The sequence below is a fragment of the Mizuhopecten yessoensis genome, unplaced genomic scaffold, assembly GCF_002113885.1.
Source record: "Mizuhopecten yessoensis strain PY_sf001 unplaced genomic scaffold, ASM211388v2 scaffold11145, whole genome shotgun sequence".
NCBI lineage: Eukaryota > Metazoa > Mollusca > Bivalvia > Pectinida > Pectinidae > Mizuhopecten > Mizuhopecten yessoensis.
In genome coordinates, this window is record NW_018408902.1 from 1995264 (window position 1) to 2001694 (window position 6431).

Sequence of the window (6431 nt, forward strand, 5' to 3'; positions counted from 1 at the left end):
GAGTCATTTAAGTGAAAGAGTCTCTCTAGTTATTTATGTAGGAATATAGCACAGGCCTCTGTGTCGGTGACAAAGTGAAAAGTGCTGTTACTCGAATGGATCAAATACACAAAGAATATATGGACATATCTATATTTATGATTTGCTAGTATGTTCAATGTAAAGAAATTATATCTTTTAAATGTAGAATGATGTTGCTATAAAAAGCTTAATAATTCCATATTCATTTTTGTCCATATTTTGGTGTAATTAAAGTTATAAACCATGGATATTCAAAAACCAACGTATTCCACACACTGTTGAGTATTTCCAAGATACAATGACACACTTGTTATTTCTGTCGACCAATGAAATTCATCCTCGACTTTTTTTATTGCTGAGATACTGTTGAGTGTTTCAATCAATATTACAGTGACAGAATGACTTTTTCTGTCGAACAAGGAAATTTATGCTCAACTTTTTTATGACTGGCATACTGTTAACTGTTCTTGTACAAATAAACTGGTAAAATAATTACTTTTGTCGACCAATGAAATTCATCCTCAAATCATTTTGATAACTGACATACAGTTGGAAATTTCCAAGATGGCTATTTTTGTCGACCGATGAAATATATATTAATACATATATAAATATATGGAACTTCCGCTATAAACGAATATATCACATACGTAATTGGTTGCTGTTGAAATTTATTTTAAGAAATTATGAAACTTTGCTATTATTGGACAAAACCTACAATAACCGACGGTAGCTTTAGATTACGTACAGCTGCGCTGCAAGGTAGGTTAAAATAATGAGCACATGGACACAGTAACCTTGAATGTTATGACAGCACTATGTAATGGGTTTAAACGTAGGCTCAATGATTGTAGGTGTAGTGTCAATCAATATGTGTGTATACACCATTTCATGTTAGTTAAGTCTGAGATTTCTATTTACATATATCACAAAAGTGAAAGAACCTCGTGGCACTAATTAGCGTAATTATCTAATCTACTAATTAACAACAGCAGTAATTGCTCGTTTTGATATATATACATAATTATTTATTTATCCTTAGAAGACAGATGAATTTAGAGAATTATTAAAAATCAAAAGTTGAGCCAAATGAATGAATGAAGACGACTTTTGGGTGTAACTAGATATTTTAAGGTAATGTTAACATGATAAGTTATATTGATGTAAGTTTGTTTATTACTTAAAAAATCTTCTTATTTTTATTTCCATTCCAGGCAACGATTAGGGTGAATTTTACATTTGGTATCGGGTGAAACATTACTAGTACGCAGGTATACGTTACTGGTTCACGCCACTGGTTCACGTCACTGACGCGTTCATGTCACCAGTTCTTTTCGTTACTAGTACGAATCACGCCCACTGGGTCATCACGTCACTGGTTCATTTCTTTTGTTTCGGTCTACTGGATAGCAGAGTCACATGTCGGGAGGAGCTGTTATGTCTGAAGAAAGGATGAAATTGGACAACGTTAATATGGAAATGACATTTACTTAAACCGTCATCTCCAAACAGGCATTGGAAAGGATTCGTGCCTACAAACATATCAAATTTCTTTCCCATTGCTAACATATGTAACATCATATAAGAATTATTTGTTAACTACAATGATTAGCTCTATCATATGTATTGAACTATTGTGCACACACGAGTTCACACGTGCTTGAACCGACTGATTTGCAACATGCATATGTATATACATGTAATGTTTTCAGTAACCGAGTTCCGCTGTTAGTTTGACAGTATTCAACAATTGACTTTCCAGTTCTTTCGTAAGATTTTTCTAACTGATATCCGTTGTAATGCAGTCTATTTACCAGTTACCCTACTGTTACACACATCAGCTATATGTATTTTGGTGTTGGGAATCAACCACTTTTTATTTGCTTTATGAATTATAAGAAAGTAAGGTGTAAATACAACTGATAAAGAACGACCGAGTATATTCTTCTTTGAAAATTCAATATGAGAAATATTTCGGGTTTTCATGAAAAAATCATTTTACTTGTTATTTGTTACGTAGAAAGGATTCTTTGTAAAGATATTAATCTATGTTAAATAAGTTGTTTGTAGATGACGGGATGGACGACAATGCTACAATGGATAAAGTAAACAAAGGATCGTAAGAACGGTTGGTATGACATTCACGTTTATGATGACGATTTGCAAGTAACTATATTGATCTCTCAAACACAATTTTTATGTTCATATCGGAAACCTAGTAACACCATATGCACTTTTATTGATATGATTAGAGATAAACGATGGTTATGCATAGATTAATATATTCCACATACTATTGAATTGATAACTGACCTACTGTTGTGTGTTTCTTGGTACACAATGACAGAATCATTATTTCTGTCAGCCAATGAAATTCATCTTCAACCATATTTTGATAGCTGACTTACTGTTGGGAGTTTTCAAGTACACAATGACAATATGAATATTTCTAATGACAATATGAATATTTCTGTCGACCAATGAAATTTACACTCAGATGATTTTGATAACTGACATACTGTTGGGAATTTTCAGGAACACAATAAATGATCATTATTTCTGTCGACCAATGAAAAATGCACTCACACATAAATATAACATATATGGAATTTCCGCTAGATACGTATGCAAAACCCACGCAAGTGGTCGCTACTGAAATGTATTTTAAGATATTATGGAACTCCAATTTTTATTTCTATTTTCTTATGGGAAAATGCAGTCAGAAAACATACATATGAATTCTAATGGCAACTGATGAATTTGAGATGACATACAGCTGCATTTACAGTAGGTTAAACAACATACACACGTACAGTGTCAATATCGGTTTTTATGACGGCACTATTGGCGCAATGTAAATGTTATATGATTAAAAATAGATAGATTGATTGTCTGTTGTATAGTACGTAAACATATGTGTATTGGCCATTTCGATGATGTTAGTGTAGGCTTTTATTCTAATTCGCTAAGTTTAAGAAACCTCGTGACTCTAATTGGTGTAATTATTACTTTACTACAAGTTAACAACAATAGTAACTGTTAGTTCACCTTGAATAAGTGCTTATTTATTAACTCTAACTTGACAAATTCATTTACAAAACTATTTCAAAACGAAAGTATATGAAATCATGAATGAAGTCAGTTTTATTTTAACCTTAACTAGATTGGTGTTACATAATGTTTATATGTCTTTTTTCACATATGGCTTTATTGATGAAAAGATATGAAGTATAATTGTTTGTTGCATATGTATCTTATTGTATTCATTCTCTTTTTCAGTGGTTCAGTGATTGTGGTCAATTTTACATTTGGTTCAGGTGAAACATTACTGCAATAATACTTAGGTAAACGTTACTGGTCCACGCCACTGGTTCACGTTACTGGATCGTCACGTCACTGGTTCATCGCCTCGCTGATTCACGTCTGTTGATTGCGTGTAACAGATAGTAATTATCGCCATGATGAGCTTTGCCTGAAAAAAGAATGAGCGCTGCCAACATTAGTTACATAATGGAGCTGTATCTCAAAACAGAACATTTGACTGGAGTATATGCGGAACGAATTTCTTTCACACTTGTTATGTTTTAACAACTTGCTTTTATTCATATCGCTGTTTAGTTCTACAAAAGTACTTAAATGGAGTGGTCACTCGTCTTCAAATATTAGAGAGAAAAAATCTTTACCTCAGCGAAGCTACTACAATTACCATACACATTAACTAAAATTCTAGTAAAAACTTTGCTCCAATCCAAGACTGTTTGTTATTCTCATCCGATAGTGCTAAAATGGCATTGCTTAAGTCTGCTATTGAAACAAAACAGGCCCCTTTCGCTTATCCAGTTCAATCGTTTCAAACCAGTGGAATCTGAAAGAAAACGACTCGAATTTTCCGAACGTGCCAAAACCGAAATTAAAATGCTGATTATTGTTCAAATTTTATTTTTGAATATGTTATATGATTTAGTGATCGCGTGAAAGAGAGACATTATTCTTGATATATTATTATTTATTTGTCACTAAACTTCGAAACTGTGCCTTTTTTTAGCTCTGCCTACACTTTGGTCCAGTACCTTCGTTTATCGTGGAATATTTCTGTGCCACCTGTACCGTTCAAATCGGATAACGCGGATGCAACCCCATACAGTTCAACTGTTTCGGCAGACAGTTATCTGTATATGAATGATAACAATACAAACAAGTATTTCAATAGATTGCAGGGGTGACGATTAGAGATAATTCACTAATTCCGAACTGTTTTAAACTTTGTAGCAATTATAACATTGAATGTATATACCAGATGATCATTTTCTCAAATCTTTTACAACATGATTGCATATTTCTTATACAAACAAAACATTTCATATAGTTGTCATTTTAGGATTAATTTCAAAGTATTAAACTACTTTCTTTTTGTCCTTAGGTGATCTAACAATGTGATGGTAAGTGCGTGGTGATGTGATTTGCTGTTCGGTTGGAGGTTTTGATGTCGTAAGAGGATACATTTTGTATATGGTAGATAATAAGTCAGGGTTGTGCTCATGTCAGTTGACAATTATAGTCAATACAATCTGCAAACTGGAAGCTATGAACTCCAAGCGCGTGAAACTTAAACTTCATGTTATATCTGAGTTTTCGTATTCACTCTGCGCTTTATAAACATTATATTTATGTGTAAAGATAGTACAATGACTCTGACGTTGTATAAATCATATTTTTTTTTGTATATATGTGCTCGAATTTATACATATCATGATTATGGGTGAATGTAAGTATAAAGGTTTCATATTTTTATACTAACATATATCCTTATTATGATTGTATGTATGAACATATCTATATTGATATTAATTGACATATTATATCTATCACACATATGGTTGTATGTACTGAACGTGTTAAGATTGTATACTGTTTACCTGGAATATTTTTCCCAGTCAAAAATTCGCCCTTTACTGTGAAGATTGCTGTCATGAAGAAATCGCCGTAAATAAGAAATAAAGTTTGAAAAAGCGAAAGTTAAACTCCTGTGTACAATAGTCCTATTGACGTATTCATCCATGATTATTATGGTTGTATGTACTGTATGTGTACAGTTTTTATATTAGTATTGAAGTATTTATTAGTAATAATTATAGTTGATGTATTTGTGATTTTTCTTATTGATAATGATACACTTATCCGTTAAAGTTTAGGTTGTTTGAATATAGCATTGTTGACTATTATAAGAGTGGCGTTGTATGCACTCAATTGACATATATGATTGCACGTACATTAGTAAAGGTATTACTTTAACTCCAATGTGTTATAACATGCTATCATATTTTAAAATATGTAAAAGCAATATATAGATACTAATGTATTATTATAGTTACTATGGTAAATGTTGCATGTTGAGGAAACACATAATATATAAAGTACAAAGCATTATGTTTATTGTTATAAAGGTGTTAAGGACTGAGACTTTTTCACTTTTCATTCGAATAACATTCAGCAACAACAATACAATTATTTTTCATTTCCCAGTCAATGGTAAAATCTTAAGTTTCCTTACTGCTTTATAGTCATATAGCACTTGAATATATTTAAAGAGAGTCTCGTTACATAACTTTTTCTAACAGAACTAACTATTTCATAAAAAATGACGGCATAGGTATGAATTTCATATTATGTTTATCATATGTTTAAGATAAACACATGCCATAACACATTTTGTGAATATTTAGACTTGAAAATTAAAGACAACATCATCGTGTTTTATTCTGTGAATATATGTCGCCATGAAACTGTCCTAGTTACGCATGTTATCAATGTCAAATATCTGATAACTGAATCACAGACACACACACACGCGCATGCTATATTATTTGTTGGTTTAGTTGCCAAATGTTTATGATGCATTTTTTAGCGTAAAATAGGTAATTTTTAAATAAATTTGTTAACAGCGATTGAAATACGACAGATGACATGTTCTTAGGTTATCGTATTCTATGTACGTCGTTGACCTACTTTCGGTTACATACAGGAGTCACATAAGTGTGCACCGTTATTTATGTAGATTATACTGTTAGAATGTGACCCAATTTTATCTGAACAAGAATGGACTTGTTTTGATTTTCAGATTGTCAATTGACGGAAGAGTATACTCACGATTCTGCAACAGCACGTCTTTCGTCGTAGGGATTTTACGGAAGTTTATGATACCCTTTGGGAATTCCCACTTGTATAACGTTTTATGATTGGTTACATGGTTACCTTTTAATGATATAATAAATAAAGACTGAAGGAAAGTGTAAAATCAATGGTTTTAGACATAATCAAAACAACATTTGCCCAATGAAGCCAAATAACTCTTTTCTACTGTTTCACTTCATATTAGCATATAAATATGTTCAAACATGTTAAGAAATTAA

General features: G+C 31.9%; 1 long non-coding RNA gene across 2 annotated transcripts; it reads right to left on the reverse strand.

Moving 5' to 3' along the window:
* Window positions 1–331: 331 nt before the first annotated feature.
* On the reverse strand, window positions 332–6430 carry LOC110466775. Of its 2 annotated transcripts, XR_002464775.1 has the most exons (4): window positions 6169–6430; window positions 4092–4190; window positions 3362–3493; window positions 332–1462 (listed from the first exon to the last, which is right to left on the reverse strand). It is a non-coding gene; the product is annotated as an uncharacterized LOC110466775 (long non-coding RNA). The 2 variants fall into 2 exon arrangements; XR_002464776.1 differs by lacking the exon at window positions 4092–4190 and having other exon boundaries at window positions 6169–6424.
* Window position 6431: the final 1 nt, after the last annotated feature.